This window comes from Microtus oregoni, unplaced genomic scaffold (genome assembly GCF_018167655.1).
Source record: "Microtus oregoni isolate MIOR12 unplaced genomic scaffold, Mior012 000106F_ref0000393, whole genome shotgun sequence".
In the NCBI taxonomy this organism is placed as follows: Eukaryota; Metazoa; Chordata; class Mammalia; order Rodentia; family Cricetidae; genus Microtus; species Microtus oregoni.
In genome coordinates, this window is record NW_024544721.1 from 2,156,550 (window position 1) to 2,179,279 (window position 22,730).

The 22,730-nt window shown below is 34.0% G+C and overlaps 1 pseudogene; it reads right to left on the bottom strand.

Annotated features, from left to right (window-relative positions):
* Positions 1-15,098: 15,098 nt before the first annotated feature.
* Positions 15,099-15,192, bottom strand: LOC121443428 (annotated as a pseudogene).
* Positions 15,193-22,730: the final 7,538 nt, after the last annotated feature.

The following is a 22,730-nucleotide window of genomic DNA, read 5'->3' on the forward strand; positions in this document are numbered from 1 at the left end:
CCATAATCTTACCTTACAGAAGCATTTTTTTTTTCAATTGAGGCTCTCTCCTTTCAGATGAAACTAGATTGTGTCATATTGACCATAAAACTAGGCAGCTCATAATGTTTCCATCTGAGCTGGGAACATAAAAATTAAAACAATGAAAATTTCATATTTGTATCACATTAGTACAATTCAGTGTCAATAATCAAGTTGTATGGGGCACTTTTATCATATTTGTAGAGAATACCTGTTATTATTCAAGACATTAATATTCTCTGACTCAAGATGGAGCCTTGGCATTCTTTCAGTCTGGCACTCAAAAAGTAACAACAAACTGCTTAGAGGTAATTCTTGACAAGAAACCTATTTTTTCATTATAGACTTAGGATGACTTATTACTTAAGAGGAATTATGACTGAAAAATTTATTCATACTTCTTCAGGGTAAGAAATTCTTCTGTAACGTCTCACTTCTAAAGCCAACACTTTGATCATTCTTATGGACTTGCTTCCATTGACTAGCAGAGTCAAAGATGAATGGAGAATGAAATAGTCATTTCTAATACTAGTAAACCAAGACTGATGTTGATTGAGAAATTTAAATATTTTAATATGGTTTATTCTGTGCTCGATAGACCTGGATAATTATGATATGGACAGATAGGCTTATACAATTTTACTGTTGTGAAGATTTGACTCTGAATTATTGTAAATCATTGCTGAAGACTATATTGAATGATCTTTTCTTTGAATTATAGGCTACTAACATAAGAGGAATCTTATAGTCCTTGATAGTTCTCACTTAGAATGGTGTCCTTTTTCTGACAACAGAGCTTCATCTATTGTATTAAACAGACTGTAATGAATCTATTTCTGTCCTACTAGCCAGCTCCCAAGGAGATGTCAGCTCAACCTATACCTTAGACTTGTTCCTAACTAGTGATTAAAACTTATATTAATCCATATTTTTGTTGATTTTTATTGAGTTTTACATTTTTCTCTGCTCCCTACCTGCCTCTCCCATGTCCCCCTTTATCCCTCCCCCAAGGTCCCCACGCTCCAAATTTACTCAGGAGATCTTGTCTTTTTCTACTTCCCATGCAAATTAGATCTATGTAAATCTCTCTTAGGGTCTTCATTGGTGTCTAAGTTATCTGGGATTGTGGTTTTTAGGCTGGTTTTCTTTGCCTTATGTATTAACCCATATTTTTATTAATGTACATTTTATCACGTAGCTTTTATTTGTAGCCCATTCTATGTCTAACTTGTTTCATGTTTCCTTGCAATCTCTCTGCTTCTCAATCATCTCCAATTTCCTCTCTCTCTTTTCATGGAAATTGTGCTTATACCTCCTGTTTAGCTATTGACCATTCAATTCTTTATTAAACCTATTACACAATATATCTTCACCCAGTGTGCAAATATCCCACAAAAATAGGCAGTACTTATATTTCAAATAACACATACACAGGACCAATTGTGAGGCTTTTATATCTGTCTCTAATCATAGAACCAGAAACACTATTTTAAGCTCACATATGTATCCAGCATATACCAAAATTGAGGCACTATATATCTCTTAATATTTTAGTATGACTGAGTGTGTGTGTGTGTGTTTAGTTTACAAAATAATGTCCTATCTAAAATGTTTAAAGCATCCTACACTACCATAAAAGAGTAATAAAGATTGGCATGACTTAGATAATGACATTTCATTCTTAAAATGCTTTGACAATTTGGGCCTCATGAGAAGTTTCTGGTTAGATAGTAGAAGACTGATTTTTATTGCATTATCACATGGTCTCTTGTCTGTGAATACATGACATTTAAAGGGATTTCATTCTCTTTCTTTTATTAGAAGTTTATCAGTTATATTAGATTTAAATTTCTTTTTGTGTAAAAAGGCCAAGTAATATATGAAAGCAAACCTATCAGAATTACACTTAATTTCTCGATGGAAAATCTGACAACCAGAAGTTCCTGGACAGATGTTCTACAGATACTAAGAGACTATGGAGGCCAGCCCAGACTACTATACCCAGCAATATTGTAAGTCACCATATACAGAGAAAACAAGATATTCTATGAAAAAAACAGATGTAAACAATACCTAGCCACAAACCCAGCCATACAGCATGAAGTAGAAGGAAAACTCCAACCCAAGAAAGTTAGCTTCACCCAAAAGAACACAGGCAACAGATAACCTCATAGTAGAAAAGGCAAAAGAAGGGAAAACACAAAGACTTCCACCACTACCACCAAAAACAAATATGACAGGAATTAACAATCACTTGTCATTAATGTATCTTAATATCACTGGTTTCAATTCACTTATAAAGAGACACAGAATATCAGAATGGATACAAAGAAAGGACTTAACCATTTGCTGCATACAGAAAACACATCTCAACCTTAATGACAGACATTACCTCAAAGTAAATGGTTGAGAAAGGATTTTCCAAGCAAATGGACCTAAGAAACAACCAGGTGTAGTTATCCTAATAGCTAACAAAATAAACTGCAAACTAAAATTAATCAAAAGAGACAGAGAAGGACATTTCATACTCATTAGAAGGAAAATTTATCAAGATGATGTCTCAGTTATAAACATCTATGCCCAAATAAAAAAGTAGTCACATTTAGAAAAGAAACCTTTCTAAAGATTAAACCACACAGCAAATCCCACACACCAATTGTGGGAGACATCAACACCCCACTTTCACCACTTAACATGTCTATCAGACAAAAATTTAATAAAGACATAGGGAAATAACAGATGTCATGACTCAAGTGGACTTAACAGACATCTATAGAACATTCCACCCAAATATGAAAGAATATACCTTCTTCCCAGAACTTCAGGAAACTGTCTCTAAAACTGAACACATACTCAGACACAAAGGAAACTTCAACAGATTTTTAAAAATGGAATAATCCCCTGTATATTATCAGATCACCATGGCTTAAAGTTAAAATTCAGCAACAACACTAACTGCAGAAAACCTACAAACTCATGGAAATTGAAAAAGATGTTCAATTTAATCATAACAGTCAAGGAATAAATACAGAAAGTAATAACAGAAGTTACAAAATCATCCCACACTAGTTTAGGATTGCATATAATAAAACGTTATTTATTTAGGGGATACTCACAGATCACTGTCATAGATCACATTCTTCTGCACAAACGGGGAACAGGAACAGAATCTAGCAGTGGGAAGTGAGAACCAGAAGCAAGTTCATGAGCACACGCTTTTCAGGTACATTTATAGTATAATAGACCACACTCAAGTGGGTTGGTATTTTAAAGCCTATTGGCCAAAGGAGCTTCTGCAGCACCTCTACCTTTTGTTTAAATAAGACAGTTTCAAACCCAATACAAACTATGTAAACTAAGAACAGATATCAAGTATAAAAATAGAAATAAAACCAGCATAAACAATATTAAGCAAGGAACATATCCTAATTATTTAACAAACATTCTATCCTAAGAAGTCTAAGTCTTGTAATGGAAATGGTTTGGCTAGATTAAAGAGGACAGTAGCTACAACTATCTTAACCCCATCAAAGACCTGAGAAGGGAGATAATATTACTTGATTAGGTAGGAAGTGCAATCAAGCAGGTTACAAAATGTGCAATAGATGACAGAAACAACTGGTTGCCTAAGGAATTACCCAAAATCTCATTGGCAATGTTAAAGCAACCAACCTTGGCCAAGGCCTAAAGTAACTGGCAGACTATTTTCAGAGGAAGGAAATTTGTCAAAGCCATCTTACCCTGCTTTGGCAAGATGTGACAGTCTTTTTCTTGAATTCTGCTTGTCCAGTCCAGACCACGTGCACTTTGCCAGTGGTCAAGGCACACACAATTTCTTGCCCAAATGCCAGTTGTGTCAAGAAGAAAACAAACTCCAAGTAGAGTGTCTTTGATGCTCCATACTCTCTTAGGAATAGATTAGTGCTGCCAGGAGAAATTGTGTCTCATATCAACAGAATCCTAAGTTATTTAAATGCCATATTCTACAGATCTTTGAAGTGGTTGAAGGTTACCTATCTATGCAGAATGCAATCTGTATGTATCTAAAGAACACTATTAGTCTGACTAAAATTATAACAAACATGAATGACTATTGACCTATTATACTTAATACCTATATAACTTAAAAATTAAGACTTCATATCAGAATATTAAACAATCTTTAAATAACTGTGCTGTAAAGAAGACATTACTTCAAAATGTAAATAATGTATAAATATCTTGATCAGAGTTAGAAATATATAATGCAATATGATAAATATATCCTAAAATTGTATCAACATACAAAATGTCTTAAGCAGAGGTAGAAACATGCATTCATACAATCTGACAAAATAAATTTGCATAGGTATACGACTATTATAAACAGAAAGAGTTGCATATTCAATATAAGAAATATAATTTTAACTTGTACAAGTATGCAAAAATCTATATCAATGTAAACTGTATATAAATAATAGCTCACAAGTTTTAATTATATTACTATTACTATTACTATTATTATTATTATTAGTGTGAATAAGTTTACAATAAATTACCCATTATCACATTCAATCTTTTTTCTTTTTGAGATCTCTAGGCCTACTTAATTTCTACCCCAACCCCAACCCTATGCGAGAAATAATCAACCCTGAAATGGTGTCCTTAACCCTGAGGGCAAACTTTATTGGGATAGGGGACAATGTCTCCTAGACTTGCTTCCAGCTGTACAATAACACAAAGCAACTACAAAACCTTAAGAGATACTAACAACCTTGCCGTTAAAATGGTTAAGCAAGAAACACATAGGGATTAAACAATGGCCTTTTAATAGAAGACAAACTACAGGCTTTAGAACAGCTGGTACAGGAGCAACTGGATGCTGGCCATAATGAAGAAACAACCAGCCCTTGTAATTCTCCTGTATTTATTGTTAAAAAGAAATCTGGAAAATGGAGAATGGTGACAGATACAAAAACACATCAAACGAATCATCCAACATGATCAGGTCAGAGATGCAGGAATTATTTAACACATGAAAATATGTCAGTGTAATTCACCATATGAATAAACTGAAAGAAAAAAAAATGATTATCTCAATAGATGCTGAAAAAGCCTTTTGACAAAATCCAACACACCTTCATGATAAAGGTCTTGGAGAGATCACAGAATATACAAGAAATACTAAGAATATACCTAAACATAATAAAGCAATGTACAGCAAGCCAAAAGTTAATATTAAACTAAATGGAGAGAAACTCAAGTTGATTCCACAAAAATCATGAACAAGACAAGGCTCTGCAGTCTCTCCATATCTGTTCAATATAGTACTGAAAGTTCTACCTAGAGCAATAAGACAACAACAAAAAGATCAAAGGGATACAATTTGGAAAGGGAGAAACCAAAGTTTCACTATTTGCAGATGATATGAGAATATACATGTGACCCCAAAAATCCTGCTATGGAACTTTTATAGCTGATAAACAGATTCAGAAATGCAGCAGCATGCAAGATCAACTAAAAAAAGCAGTAGCCTTCCTATATACAAATGATATGTGGACTGAGAGAGAAATTAGAGAAACCTTTACAATATCCACAAATAACAGAAAATACAGTGGTGTAACTCTACCAAACAAGTGAAAGACCTATATGACAAGAAATGAAAAATCAAGAACAGAATCGGGGAAACAATAGAGACAACTGACCCTAGCTAGTAGGAGCTCACAGACAATGGACTGAGAGCTGGGAACCTCCACAGAACTGAACTAGACTCTCTGAATGTGGGTGACAGTTATGTGGCTTGATGTGTGTGGAGGGAACCCTGGCAGTGGCACCAGGACCTATCCCAGGTTCATGAAGTGGCTTTTTGGAGCTCATTTCCTATGGTAGGATACCTTGTTCAGCCTTGATATTGGAGGGAATGTCTTGGTCCTGCCTCACTTTGTTATGCCAGACCTTGTTGACTACCCAAGAAGGAGTGGATGGGGGTTGGGATGGAGAACTGGGGTTTGTATGTATAATGAAACGTAATTTTAATTAAAAAAAGAAAAATAGATAAGTAAATTTCCCTTTGTGACTTTACTTAACCTTAATTACATCCTGAAGATACTATCTTCATCTACAGATACACTGGGGCTTTAACATAGCTTGAAGTGATGGATTTTGGAAGGATATAATTCAACTCCTAGTAACTATTATAGATTACAAAATGAGACCCTAAACTTGTTTTCTTTAATATCATGTGATATATATCACAACAGATTAACTCTTACATGCACTAATCTATTGTTTGAAGTTTAGAATAAAGGTTCAATGGAAAGAAGGGAGTGTGAAAAATAATTTGGACATTTTATTTCATCCATATTCCCATTTAATCCAGAATGGCCGAGAATGTATCTGGGAAAAAAGGCTTTCCACAAAATATCTGTCTAGTGTTTTATCTCTAATATAACTGAGGTAAAGGGGACAACTTCAATGATTTTGTCTACATAAAATTACATACATCCTAATGTAGTATAAATAAAAAGACTAGACAGAAGATGTGAGATAAAAATAAGATAGGGCTTGGGTATAAATAAACTAATTTGAAAGTATTTTTAAAAAGTTTGATCAACATAGGTAGCTCATTGGAAAATTTGTTCATTTAGTTTTGTCTTGTCATCTTGTTATTTAAAAAAAGAGTATCATTATTTTATTGTTCTTAGTGCTGAAATCACAGTGTGTGGTCACTAGAGCTATGTAATTTTTCCTTATTATGTTCCCATGAAATGCCTTAAAATTAATTTATTATTGCTTTTTCTATTTTCTGATACAAACATTTTACACATAAAATAAAAGTATGATATATTATTTCATATAAATCAGGTAAACTTTATTTGAATGTATAAAATGCTAGTATAAAAATGATTGATTTATAGCCAGGACAGGATATTCCAAAAGAATATAGGTCAAAAAATATAAAATTTTTGGATTCATAATTTTAGATAAAGCTAAGAGGACTTACATATTCTGTCTGAATACATAAGTTTCTGAAAAGATATTATATTAACCTTTATTATTCATTCATATATTACTACAATTTGAGTAATAGTTCTTACTTTAAGAAAAACTTTACAGAACCAAGCGTAGAAAAAGAAAACATGAAATCTTTGAACTATATGAAGAAAGCTGCTATGAGACTATGTCAACAAATGATGAAAAGTTCACAGATAATTATTTTATAAATAGGCATGTATTTAAGGCTTAAAACAGAATCAAACTTTGACAATATAGTATAATTTAAAGATTTGTGATATGTTTATCTTTTCTTCTTGTATATGTTGATTTATTTGCAAGGGAAGCATATAATTGCATAATAACACTGACAATATTTTCCCTGATGTTATATAATATCCCATAATCCTCCCATGGGATTATGTTCATTATCATAATTCCAGGTATAATGGGTGTCATAAATAACTTCCCAATAAATCATATCATTTACTGCTTAGTTCTTGATTCCTGTTGTACTTCAACTGATCATAGATTGCCTTCTATGTTCCAAGCAAGCCTTTAAAGCAGGTCTGACAAATGTTGCAATAAAGATTGTTTTAATTTAGAACAAATTTAATTAAAACTCTCAGTAGAGGAGCCCCACAGGCCTATCTTGAATCTAACTAATGTGCAATGCAATTATTGTAATACCATGGGAATCAGAATCAAATGAATGGACAAATTTGTCTATCAACAATTACCTCACACAATATAACATGTGTCTACCTGATGAAATTAAGAATATTACAAAAGAGTAGTTATTGCCTAATTTAAGAACTCTTGAAAAGAATAGAGAGAAAGTAGGAGATGACTTTTTAAATTACATTCTTAGGGGAATAGATTCCATAATTTATTTTTAAAGTAGTAATAAACCCATATGAAAAAATGTGGGCAGCATGCTAATAAGAAGCAATACAACAATAGAAAATATTTGATATAGTAGAGAGAAGTCCATACAGGGCTTACTTCTCTGATTCTTAGTAGAAGAAATGGTGCAATTTACCAGGTTTTCATAGGATAAAATTTCAGTTACTTAAAAATGATGTTAAGAGAAGGAAGAATTTAAACTCTAATTCCACATCAAGTACTTTCTCATGCAAATTTGACAGTTCAGTTTCAGTTCTATTAAATGAAGAAATGAATATTAAATAATCAACCATTTTGGACTAGTACAATCTTGTGTAATTGCTTCTTATATATGGCAACATATTTTTTTGCACCTGCCGTAGTGAAACATAATGCCTTTTTTTTCCTAAAATAAATATCAAAATATATTATCACCTAGATTATCTCAATTAATTTACATATATTTATTTATTCAAACCAGGATATAGTGTATAAGTGTGTTCTTGTCTTTCTCTCCTTCTGCCAACATATTCCTTCTTCTCACATATGTTTGCTTCTTTGAAGCAAAGCATTTGTATAACATGCTTTCAGTATTTCTGCAAAATCGGAAGTAGCATTTCCAGTCTACCTTTTGTAGTTATTTGACCTTGCTGCTTTTCAGAACATAAAAGTCTTATTCTCTGTAGAGCTGCTGGCAGCATGAGAAACTATCAGTCAATTTTACAGATGCTACAAACACTTCAATTCACTACAAAGTTAAAAGTATCATAGTAAATCTCACATTATGGGTTCTATTTTCAAATAATTGACTTAGGAGCAAGCATTATTTAGGTGTTGCTCTTGCAAGCAGTTGGACTCATGGGTGAAAATAAGCCAAGATATCAATCTGGGACCTTAGTGACATCATAAGTGTCACAGCCTGAATTTTCAGGATATGGCTTAGAAAGTGTAAAATTCAGTAACAGAGCAGAAACGTAGTTTAGGGAAAACACTGATAAAATCAGAAGGAACACAATCTTCATATCCATCATGTGCAGTTCTTGTTTCTAACAGAAATGTGCTTAAAATATTAGATATATATTTAAAGTTTCACATTTTTTGTAAGTGAATATATTTTTACTTACTCAAAAAAAAAAAATTAAGACTGGCAGTGGTGGCACGCACCTTCAATCCCAGCATTCAAGAGGTGGATCTCTGTGAGTTTGAGGCCAGTCTGGTCTACAAGAACTAGTTCCAGGACAGCCAGGGCTACACAGAGAAACTTTGTATTGAATATAACTAAAAAACACAGTTTATAAAATATTCCACTGTTTTTGAAAACATTGAAAAGTAGTGTAAAATATTATCAACTATTTTGTCTATAAATAGCCTTCATATACAATGATACCTTTATTAATAATTTTCTTCATTTTAAAAGAAAATTTCATATTCTAACATATAATGTCTTTTATCCAAGTAATAAGTAAGTTTGAGAGAGAACATTTTGATAAATATATAACACAAAATATATGAAATAGGGCGACAGGATTTAAGGACAACCAGCTGTTTGTCTGTGAAGACCCACAATGGTATCATGCATTTGGACAAATGCATAGATGTACAAAGATTAAAATGTATGCATAGACATTAAAAATATTTTATGCTCACATATTTTTGCATCTATCAGACTATAATACTATACTATCTATCTTTTTCTGACATTTCCCTCTACTGTTTGAATAGTCTATTAATTTTTCAACTTTTCAATTTTTTTTCTCCTCAAAACAATCTTCCTTATGGCTTCAAATACTTTTTCCAATATCTAGTATACTTTCTTCAATGTAAACTGCACATAGTTTGAAGAAGTTACATCTAGCTTACTATGAAAGACTGAAATCTATACATTTTGTGCTGTATTCTATTTGTGGGAAGAAGAGTATAGTACCTATGTTATATCAGTATATTTCAATGTTGTATTAGTATGTATTTTGTATCAGCTATCCCCCCCCCAAATCAAGATTATATTGTTTTATCTATTTGGTACTTGTCAGGTGAGGAATATGTGCTAGAAAAGGTTAATAGATTAATAAACAGGAAATTGACTGTTATTTTGATCTACTGATTAAAATTAAAGTCTGTTCAACAAAACACACCTTAGTAAAGAAATTCATATTTAAAAGTCCATATATACATCAAAAGAGTACATAGTGCATGGCATTTAATCTATTCTAAATGTTTTTACATCATTACGGTTATTAATACAACACAGTACTATAAGTATAAAATATTAGTGAATGAGCACATTGATGTATGGTCAGTGATATTAAATAAATGTAATTTAGTAATAATAATGAAATTTTTAGGAAGAGAAACTTTCTTAAATACATATTATTTATATGCATACTGTATACCTGTCAGTATTTCTTAGGTATTTTGGAGTTGCCATTAACTAAATAACAAATTTTACCAGAGTCTAATTTAAAATTAGATCATAATACTTACAATCTACAGTGAAGAGAAAGATTGTAGTCTACAGCTGGAAGCTAAGACACATAAACTTGACACTGTTTTCAAAGGTTGTGAGTGATAGTTCATAATCAGGTTTGTAAACAGGAAGTAGCTTTAAAATCTTATGAAGAAAATCAACACACTTAGTTTCCAAAATACTCCTAATTTGCATACTTTACCAAGTCAATAGACAAAGGTTGTCATTTTTGTGACAACCAAGGTGACTTGGTGAAGTATGTAATTATATGAATGTGTTTTCTCACTAAGTCATCTACAATATGTTTAAAATGTTTACAAAACACAGAAAAATCAGTCCTTTGGTATATATGGTTTTCTCTCCATATTCAAAAGAAAAGAAAGCACAAATATACACATAGTAACATGACTATGTGACAATTAAAAGGCTTCTTAATCACTATTCAGAATATAAGAATTGTTTTAAACAATTGTTTTATTTGTTAAATTAAACCCTCACCTGCTGTCACTGTCAAGGTCTATTTTAATAATCTGTTTAAATGACCTTTCATTATTCTTATCCATATTTTGAAAAATAATGAATATTATGTATGTATGCATAATATGTATATGAATATTATGATATATATATCATTTTATATATATATATATATATATATATATATATATACTGTGTGTTGGCCTTTCTTTTCTTCATGCTAGTGATGTTCCTTCTTATTCTATACTAAAAAAATAAATAAGTGGAAATTTTTTTCCATATAGGAACTTTGTATTTTTCATTGCAGTGCACACTAACGCTCTTGTTAATGAAATAGATTTTTCTGTGTTTTACAGAGGAGAGTTATGGACTCCCTGACATGTAGTAAGTCATGTCTGAGTATAAACTTAGACAAGGCAATTTGTATCTAGATATATGCATATAATTACATGGAAATGCTAATGGGTACACTGATGCTTGAAATGCTAGCAGACTGGCTTCATTTAAACTGAAGGTGATTCATGAACAACAACCTGTATCATTGTCTCTTCCACGTTGTAAACCAAAACGTTCCTTAAATGCATTGATGAAAGAGAAGAAAGCCTATGGATTAATTATATTCACTGCCACAGATACAAGAAATCCACAGATTAATTGTGTTTATGATTTCTACAAGCAAAGATTTAAAAAGAATAAGAATACATAATATCTGTTTGTTATGACATCTATGCTACTGTGCTATCTTTGTTTTGACAATTAAAAATATATCATGTTTGTAATGCTCATTATCCCACTTAGCAGCACATACTCAATGGTAACCAACTGCATATGGTTTTAGGCATTACACAAGGCAATAAGACATTATATTCTAAGACAATGCCTATATGTGATATCACTTATTAAAGTATGCTTTCATAACATCCAGCAGTAAAGGCTAATGATTCTTCTTTTAAATTAAAGCCCATGAGAGGATTCTGTGTCTGTCTCCCATGCTGCAGAAAATTCTGGTATGCTATATATTTAAATCATGTTTTACCTGCATTATTTCCTTAGACATGAATACAGATTTCAGTTTTTATATTTTTAAACTTTGTATCATCCACCTCTGCCCATCAGATTATTTTCTATATAGAATTTTTAAATTAAAGTATGAATGAATGAAAATATCATGTAAAAATACTTTAATATATCATTTAACTTATCATATTTGTTAATTAGTATTCAAAGTAACATCAAATATGAACTATAAAGATTGTATGACTTTTCTCCTATGTTGCAAAATACCTACAGTATAAGTTGTTCTTTTTTAAAGGTTTTAACTTTCGATTCTTTTTTATTTCTCATCATGCATTCTGATCCCACTTATATCCCCATTCCCTTGTTTTCGCCCTCTGCCCCCACCAAAATAAAACTAAATTTAAAGGTAAAACCAAACATCAAATATTAAAACAAAACAAAAAAAGGAGAAGAATCTCATCATGGAATCTGTAGTGTTGCCTGTTCAGTTACACGTTTTGCCCTTTAATCCATGCATCTTTACTTGCAGGTAACTGTTCATTGCCATGAGTCATTGGAGAAATGGTTTTGGCTGAAGGCCTCTGACTTCTGCTATAGCATTGATACTGGAAGCTCTTGCTGCGACTCATTTTGGATATCCTGTTGTCCTGCATCTTAGAAATCCTTTGGTTTTAGATCTGTAGGTTCATCCCCTTCACATGCTCCTATAGTTCATAGATGAGGTAGATGTTGGGATATGTCAACTTACAGAGACGGTTCTGGGGCCTGGGTGTCACCTAGATTGGTCAGCCTGTCAGCTGTACATCATCATCTCTACCCAGGTAAGCTTTCCAGCACTGCCTTGGCTAACTTAACTAATGTAGCCTACATCAAGGAACAGTTCCATTTCTTCTGTTCTCAAATCCTCAGTTCCACTCACCCACACTCATACTGACAAGGCCAGCTCTACTATTTTGCCCAGGGAGGGTACAGGGCCCTCTCTCTTGATTGCTGTAAGGAGCACTGGAGGAGGTGATCTGGCATGCTGTTCTGTATGCTGCAAAAATGTTTTATTGCCATCGGTTAATAAAGAAGCTGATTTGGCTAATAGGTAGAATAGAGCCTTGTGTGAAATACAAGAAAGATGCAGGGAAAGAGAAGAGAGAGATGACAGCAGCCTTTGGGAAAGCAAGCCATAAACCTCATAGTAAAATATAGAATAACAGAAATGGGTTATTTTAAGTGGTTCGAGCTAGTTAATAATAAGCCTGAGCTAGTAGGTCAAATAGTTTATAATTAATACTAAGTCTCAGAGAGGTTATTGGGTAACTGATGGGCAGGAAAGAAACCTCCAGTTACAAGGTTGTGTCAGCTCTCTTGTTCTCAAACACTCAGGGCTGGCTCACCTGCAACCCTGGCCAACATGGTCAGCTCTCGTGTGCTTCCCAGGCAGTGTGCAAGGATCAGTTTCTTGTGTGCTGCAGCCGGTGAGGGCCAGGAATAGTTCTATCACTCTTATGATCCTTGGGTCAGCTCTCTCATCTGCTGCAGGTACTGAGGGATACATGGTTGGGTGGTATTGAAGGCATGTTTCCTTCACCCCTGCCACCACATGGCAGATGAGGGGATCAGAGTTTACTCTGCTACTCTCATACTCTGAGAGCTGGCTCAGTTGCATCCCCACAACAGGGTCAGATTTATTATTCTGCCCAGATAGGGTGCAGAGCCCAATCTCTCGTGTTCTGCTGCTGGTGAAGCTCAGGGCTAGCTTTCCCAATCTTGTGATCCTGAGTAAAAAGGGAAAAGTATATTTCCCTCATCCATGTCATCCCATGGCAGACCCTGAGGGAGCAAGGTCAGCTTTCCTGCTTTCATGGTTTTAGAGTTGTCTCACCTACACCTCAAAACAGGGACAGCTCTAGTGTTCTGCCTAGGTGAGGATTATACCTGTGATGAAGGATGGGGCCATCTTTCCCAATTGTAGGGGCCAGTTCTCCCATTAAGGACACGTCTAGTTCTACTGCTGCAATATCAACAAGGGGCTGAGCCAGCTATCTAGGGCCAGTGAAGGGAAGGGCTAGCTCAGTACAACATGGTTCCAATGACCCCCTGTATTAACACAGGCCATGGATATTATAACTTACCCCAGCTGTAGTGGGACCATGGACCCAGGCATGGCCCTCAGAAGCTTGGCACCCTGGCCTTGGTGGCAGCATGGCCCTCAAACAACAATATGTTCTCAGGTGACCAACCAGATGCTGTGCAACTACAGAGCTCTTGGTGGTAACAGGAACTATGGACATGAACTCAGACCCTGGCCACTGCAGGGCCACAACCACAGACATGACCCTAGGCAGTGATCTGGGCCTGGACTTCTCCATTGTATTTGAATAATCCATTCTATAGCTGAATTTACAAAACTCTTCATCTCTGCCACTCCATGTGATTTATGTCATTAAAATTCTGTTCTCATGTTCTAGACCTCTAGTTATGCTTAACACACCCCATGTGTATCTTCTCAATGTCTATCTAGCATATACTATATTTTTGAGAATGAGAAAAAGGTGTCTAGCTTAGTTTTCAGGTACAATTCTTTGAAGTTAATCATATTACCAACTGATGAGGAACTTACTTAATAATTATCAGCCTGCATAACACCTTTTCTAGCTTTCTTAATTATCTTTAAGTTTCTTTTTGCCCTGAAAATGTTGATAGAAGTCATAACACTTGGTATCACTTAAGTTCTGGAATTTCCAACACTTTGTATGTATGGTTTTGACTGCTTCTTTCTCTCTCTGTGGAATATGCCTTCATCATTTTTTATCATATTTTCTAGTTTCATGTTTTGTTTCTCTCCATTCATTTTCTCACTCCAAGAATGTTGATTAAAGACACTGGTTTTCTTACAAAATATAGTGCATTTATATTCTGAATGTATTAGGGTCATAGATGTTCATGACTGATGCTACATCTTGATGGATTGTTCCAGTTATGAATATAAAGTGTCCTTTTCCATCTCTTCTTATTTATTTTAGTTTTAAATCTGTTTTGTTAGAAACTGAGATAACTACACCTGCTTGTATCTTAGGTCCATTTGATTGGAATTTTTTTACCCAAGAACTCTGAGGCAATGCCTGTCTTTGAGGTTGAGTTGTGTTTCTTTTATAGAACAGAAGGCAGGATTCTGTTATTGTATCCATTCTCTTAGCCTCTGTCTTTTTATAGGTGAATTGAGTCCATTGATATTAAGACAATGTGATATTAATGACAAGTGGTTGTTAATTAAAATATGGAATGCTTCACGAATCTGTGTGTCATCCTTGCTAATCTTCTCTGTATGGTTCCAATTTTACTATATGTGCTGCTGAAGTGAGAAGAGAATTTTTTGGATTAAGCAGTCATTTGATATGTAGGAAACAAATCATTTCATCCAAGAAAATATCAATAAAAATACAATCATAAACATAATAGTGAGATACTTTGGACACAAAAAAGATAAAATGTGTGAATTATGTTTTAAAAAAAGTATAGCTCCCATCAATAAGGTAATATATATATATTATATATATTATATATATATATGCTCTCTTTATATATTTATATAGTAGAATCATAAAAGAAAGTTTTCCAAATATAAGGAAAGTGCTGCTCATCAAAGGATGAGAGGCACATAATACATAATACACAAACTCAGAAAATAAACAATCATGTCAATTATATAAGAGAAGCCAAATGCACAGAATAAAAAAAATGGTACCAAAAGCTGTAAAATAAAAGGAATAAATCACATACAAAGACTTATCTATTATACTGCTGATTTTTCAATGGAAAAAAGCTAGAAGATTTGGGAAACAAATGCTTCTAGTACTGTAATTCTATAGTTGCCTATCAAAATTACTTTAGTCAAAAAAATTATCTTTCAAAATTGAAGGAAACATGAAATATTTTCCACGATCAAAACAGGCTAAAGGAATTTATGACAAGTAACTGAATACTAGAGGATACTGGAAAGAACACTGTTGGCTGAAGAGAAAGATAAATGCACTAAAAACTGTACAGAGAAATAGTATATGATATTAAAACACTTGACAAGCATCTGGGCAGTAGTGGCACATGCCTTTAATCCCAGCACTCAGGAGGTCGAGGCAGGTGGATCGAGGCCAGCCTTATCTACAAGAGCTAGTTCCAGAACAGACTTCAAAGCAAGAAACACTGTCTCAAAAAAACAAAACAAAACAGAAACCATACACTTGAGAGGCAAAGGAATTACTAATGCATCATTAGTGTAAAATAAACAAAATGACAAGAATTAAGTCCTATTTTTCTATTATACAGTGACTGTTAATGGTCTTAATTCCCAATCAGAAAGAACAAAGTAGCAGACCAGAAGTACAAATAGAATATTTTCTTCTTTAATTTCACTATCCTCCAAAAAATTATACTACACTCTCATTGATAAACACTTTTTTAGAAAGCATCAATAGACAGAGGTATTCAAAACCAGAAACTATGAAACAAGCATACAATACTTTTTTTTTTTTTTTGGATTTTTTTCGAGACAGGGTTTCTCCGTAGCTTTTTGGTTCCTGTCCTAAAACTAGCTCTTTTAGACCAGGCTGGCCTCGAACTCACAGAGATCCGCCTGCCTCTGCCTCCCGAGTGCTGGGATTAAAGGCGTGCGCCACCATCGCCCGGCACACCACTATTTTAATATTTGAAAACTTCAAATTAACATAAGCTAGAGAGACAAAGAAGGGCAAATAATACTCATTAGGAGACTAATACATGTAGAGCAATATATTGCAATTCTAAATGTGTATGACCTCATGAACTGAAAACATATACCTCCAATTTCATAATGCAAACACTACTAGATATAAATAATCAGTTATCTCTAACTCAGTAAAAGAAGATTACTTCACGAACCTACTTTCATCAAGAGACATATCATCTAAAATATACAGAAATGGTGGAGACAAAAGACACCATAGATCAAATGAATTTAACTGTTGCTTATAGAGTATTCCACCCAAATACTTCAGAATACAAAATTCTTCTCAGCAATACATGAGATTTATTCAGGAATAAATCACATATTAGGACACAAAACAAATCTTAATAATTTTGAAAAAATAGAGTAACTTTGTTTGCTAAATGACCACAGTGAAATAATGTTAAATACATGATAAGAAATTACAGAAATAGCCATATTTAACAATGCACTATTAAATGAAGGGGTCACTGAAGAACTCAATGAGAAAATTAAAAATTTCTTGAAAGTGGATGAAAATGAAAACAACGTATTTAAAATCATAGATCATATGTCAATGATATGTTTTAAAGTCCTGGATAAGCAAGAGCAAATAAATCCAAAAGAAGGAGACAAAAAGAAATAATTACATCAGGACAGATATGCACCACATAGCAACAAAATATTTTTTTCAATAAAATTAAGTGTTGGTTCTTTGGAAAAATAAAAATTATTAACATACTTTAGCCAATTTAAGCAAAATCAAAAGAGAAGACAGACCTTAAAGAAATTCAGAAAGTCATAAGGACATACTTTATTTTCATTATACCAAATCAGATATTCTAAAGGAAATGTATCAAATCCTGGGTACATATGAACTACTAACATTAAACCAAGGTGCCCTAAAAAATTTATCTAATGCTAAAAAAAAACCAATATAATTTTGGCAATAATTAAAATTTTCAGAACTAAAACATGCCCAGAACTATATGGTCTCACTGAAGAATTCTTTCTGTTCTTTAAAGTAGAATTAAACCAATGCTTCTATATTTGTGTTATAAAACAAAATATAAAGAAACCCTTCCAAAGTATTTTATGGACCCAGAAGTACAGTAATAACAGTACCATATATAGATAAAAAATTATAAAAATATCAATAACCATAATTTATCACATGAATGACCTCAAGAATAAAAGTCACAAACTACCTCAATATAATGACAAAAAGCCATTGACAAAATTCAACATGCCTTCATGATGAATGCCATGGAGATACTATGGATGGAATGAGTGTATCTTGGCATAATAGAGGCTGATGCATCTGATAAATACAGAGACAGCAACTGTGAGATAGAAAAAAACCTATAAACTTTGATTGTATAATATAGAAAGTCAGGTCAGAATTAGTGGGAAACTTCTTTAATACTGGTTGTTTTTCATGTTTCTAGGTGACATGTAGGATGCTGAAAGAGAAATAAATATTAACAATAGTCTTACCTTGCTGAGATACAACATCAACAAAAAAAATCACTAAACAAGATGAAGCTACTAGTACAATAGTGGTATGGCGTTGGGTGAATTAAAAATTCCACACAGTGATTTGATTTGAGATGCGCTCCATAGGAGAAGTTCACTTTCTTTATTCTAAACTTCAACACAACTCCATGGTTAGGGAGGTCTTAGGGCTACATAAAGGGATCTACTAATTTCTTGCTAAGTGGATATAATGGCAAACTGTCTTCTAAACATCCGTGCCCCCCCCCATTTTGCCCTTTTATTGAAAGTAGATTCCTTTCTCACACAATATATTCTAATTAGTTTACCCTCCTTCTACTCCTCTAAGTTCCTCCACATTTACTCTCCCCTCCAGATCTAAAGTTTATCTCTCACTAGAAATGAACGGGCTTCTAAAAGTTAACAACCAAACATGACATGATAAAATATAAGAAGATGAAGCAAAAACTATAATATTGAAGTTGGGCATGGCAACCGAATTAGAGGAAAATAGTACCAAGAGCAGGCACAAGAATCAGAGACCCTGAAATGACCCTATCCTATAGCAATACTGACGAATATTTTGCATATCATCATAGAACCTTCATCTGGTGATGGATGGAGACAAAGACAGAGACCCACACTGGAGCACTGGACTGAGTTCCCAAGGTCCCAATGAGGAGCAGAAGGAGGGAGAACATGAGCAAAGAAGTCGGAACCACGAGGGGTGCACCCACCCACTGAGACAGTGGGGCTGATCTATTGGGAGCTCACCAAGGCCAGCTGGACTGTGACTGAAAAAGCATGGGATAAAACTGGACTCTCTGAGCATGGCGAACAATGAGGGCTGATGAGAAGCCAAGGACAATGGCACGGGGTTTTGAACCTACGTAATGTGCTGGCTTTGTGGGAGCCCAGCCAGTTTGGATGTTCACCTTCCTAGAAATGGACGGAGAGGGGAGGATCTAGGACTTACCACAGGGCAGGGAACCCTGACTGCTCTTTGGGCTGGAGAGGGAGGGGGAGAGGAGTGGGGGGAGGGGGAGAAGGGTGGGAGGAGGGGGAGGGAAATGGGAGGCTGGGAGGAGGTGGAAACTTGTTTTTTTTTTCTCCTTTTCTCAATAAAAAAAATGGAAAAAAAAAGAATCAGAGACCCACTTGTGCTCACACTCAGAAGTCAAATAAAAATACTAAGCTAACAGCTGTAATATATAAATAGAGAACCTGGTGAAGATCCATATAAGCCTGGGGCTTGCTGCTTCAGTCTCTGTGAGTGCATATGAGGTATGCTCAGTTGATTTAGAGGGCCTTGTCCTTCTGGTGTCCTCCATCCTCTCTGGTTTTTACAATCTTTCTACTCTCCCTCAAAAATTCCTTCAGCTTTGATGGGAGAAACCCATGAAGATCTCCCATTTAGATGCTCTCTTCCCATATTTTCTTTCTGTGGATCTCTACACGTGTTCCCACCTACTGACAGAGAAAGAAAGTCAGATCATCTTTGTTTATAGCAGAATACCATTAGGAAGGCATTTGATTGATACTTTTTTAAAAAATTTTAGACAAATAGTGACTGGTTTATTCCAGGATTCTGGACTATCTAATATCTGCTTCTTGGTTACCTAAGTAGTGTCATGGGTTTCTTCTTGTGGAGTGGAGTGTGTCCTTAGTCAAATCAGACATTAGGTGGCTACTCCCATGAGTTCTGTGCCACCATTGTCTAGTATATTTCACAGGCAAACAAATTGCAGGACAAAGTCAGAGGTTTTGTGGCTGGATTGGTGACCACATTTCTCCATAAGTAGTCTACAGAGTACCTTGCACACCAAAAAAACAAGAATCTATGAGTGAAGGTATCATATAGGCACCAGTTTGACTTCTCCATATTTAATAAGTTGTTAGGAGTTTGTGGGGCCCCCCACTGTCAGTTTGGGGAGAGCAAACTTTTGTCTTAACAACAGCCTGGACTGTTTGTGAATTTCCACAGACCATGTCCTCCTATTTTCCCTCCCCCAAATTGGTAGTTTTATCCCAGCCCCTAACCCCAGGAGGCACTCTCTGCTATTCCTAGGATTGTTCCTCCTAGGCAAGAAGTAAGTTGGTGGTGAACCCATACCTCATACCTCTCCTACTGTTCCTGAGATATAATTTCCCCCAGTCTCATTCTCCACTCTGCAGCAGAAAACTTGCTGTGGTCTCCTGTTTCTCTTTGATCTCAAACCCAATACATCGCAAAGACCTACTCCAATGTTCCTTCTCCCAACTTATCCCAGAATCTCTGCCACCAAAATCACCAGTCATTTCTTGTTAACACACCATCTGAGCAAGCCAGGAAAACAGCCAACACACAGCTGTCACACTATCTGAAAATCCAGAGAGGAAATAGAAAACTAGGAACAAAATACCTGCCCAACAGATCCAGAAATCAGCACCTAGACTAATCTCAGATACCTAGATACCAGAGTAAAATCACAACCAACAGCAGTTTTGGCAATATGTAAATGTCTATACTGTATTCCTATAGTAATGTTGCTCTAAGTATTATACAATTTTTTGTCATTAATATTGTTTAATAAAAAAATTAAAATTAATCAAATACCTATAATAAGTGACCAATGAATAGTTTCTTCTCTAATATATTCCTCATGTTGTCTTTTAGAAACATATTTATTTATTAAATCTTCAATTCAGTTTCATACAGTGTATGAAACTCCCACACCCATTCTCCATTGTCACTACTTAAAACACTCCGGTTCATTTTATGATTTCTTTATCAGAATATTTTGATGAGAAAAAATTTTTAGCCTCTATTTTTTTGTACATATATATATATATATATATATATATATATATATATATATATATTTGTTAAAAAGAAAACAAATTATCCTTTTTCACTATATATACCAATCCAATTTCCCATGTTTTCTCCTCTCCCCCCACTCCCTCCACATACCCTCCCAGTCCAATCCTCAGAGAGTGCACTGTGGAAAATCCAAGGCCTTCCCCACTATATCTATAGCCTCTAATTTTTTAAGGTTCTTTGTCCAACTTTCTTCAAATATGATAACTGAGGTTCCAAATAATGAGTTTTTTCACTCCACAAATGAATACTTACAGATCAAAACAATACATGCTTATGTGACCTAGTCACTGTTTTTTTTTTTGTTTGTTTGTTTTGTTTTTTGGCTTTTCAGGTACTCATATTTGAAGAAAATGTCATGTGATATCCCAATACAGATATGTGGATGAGGAAGAATTAAAATTGAAAACTATCAAAAATCTGTTTATAGATAACCCTTAACTGTCATCATCTGTCCTCACAAAATTATAACTTAGGAATTTCAAAAGAAACACTCTCTCTAAACTTCAGAATGGTGGTGCCTCATCACAATCTAGATAATGTGAAATCATAAATGTTCATATAAGAAAATCTTACCGAGTCAACAAAACTTTCTATAAGATATTTGAAAATGTGACTATAAAATTGAGATTATTAAGCTAAATTATGCAAACCACAAATTAGATTTGAAAGAGATTATGTGTTAATTACTATTTTAATAGTACTTCCGTCATGAAATACATTTTCGCAAAGAGTATTCCTTGACAGTCTCAAGACACTGTTTTCCCACTCTAAAATAGGTGACTGCATTCACCATTTAAATTTCTTTCTGGTGCTATATGACATGCATCAACCATTGGTCCTCACCATTCAGTGAAATAGTAATTCATAATTTGTGCCCCTAAATAAAGAGAACAATTGCACCAAGAAGTTTATTTATTTATAGTCAGTCAGTTTTGTTTATGCATGGTGAACAGTCCATTGAAACACTTATAACTGGTAAATTATTCAATGACTCGTTTCTTTTCCATTTTCCAGTGACTGTCTATTTATAATGAAATCGCATTAGTAGTTCCATTTAAAAATGAAAACACTTTGAAATTTTAATAATTACTAATATAATGATTTGACTCTTCCAATAATGTATCATGTTACATTTCCAAAATATTTCTTATAAAATTTCATTCAATGGAATTATTTATTATCTGAAACAATGCTTTATGCAGTATATATTCTACATAATTTTCCTTTTACTATAAATGGATTTTCACTCCCATTGTGCAATGTTTCTTTCAGACCTAAGTGTGTCTATTTTTCCCAGAATTAGAAAAGAAATCTTTGAGATGTTTATATTAACTTTAATGTATTACTTTAATTTGTTTCTATGTTTTAAAATTAAAAATATTCTTCAGGCTATTTTGTCCCATTATAAACTTGAATATATGAAAACATTTCACTCATACTGCTCATATTTAGGTGATCATTAAAACGTTTCTACACTGAGAACAGAAAAAGTATTCCCACCTTTGATGAGCCAAAGTGTATTGTCTGCATATTCCCCTTCTTGTCCTTGAAAATAAACAAAGAAAAAGAAATTATGAACTGTGAAGTTTCTAAAACTTATCTTGATGAGGGAATACTTACTGCTTTTCCAGAGGACCAGAGTTTAATTTTCATCATTCATTTGGGCTGCATGTTATGACATGTAAGTTCAGCTCCTGGAAGTTCTTTGCCCTCTTCTAACCTTTACATGAGCACTTGCTCCCATACAGAAATATGCATAGAAATAAAATAATAATTGGATGGTTTTAAAATAAGAAAGGCATATAAAG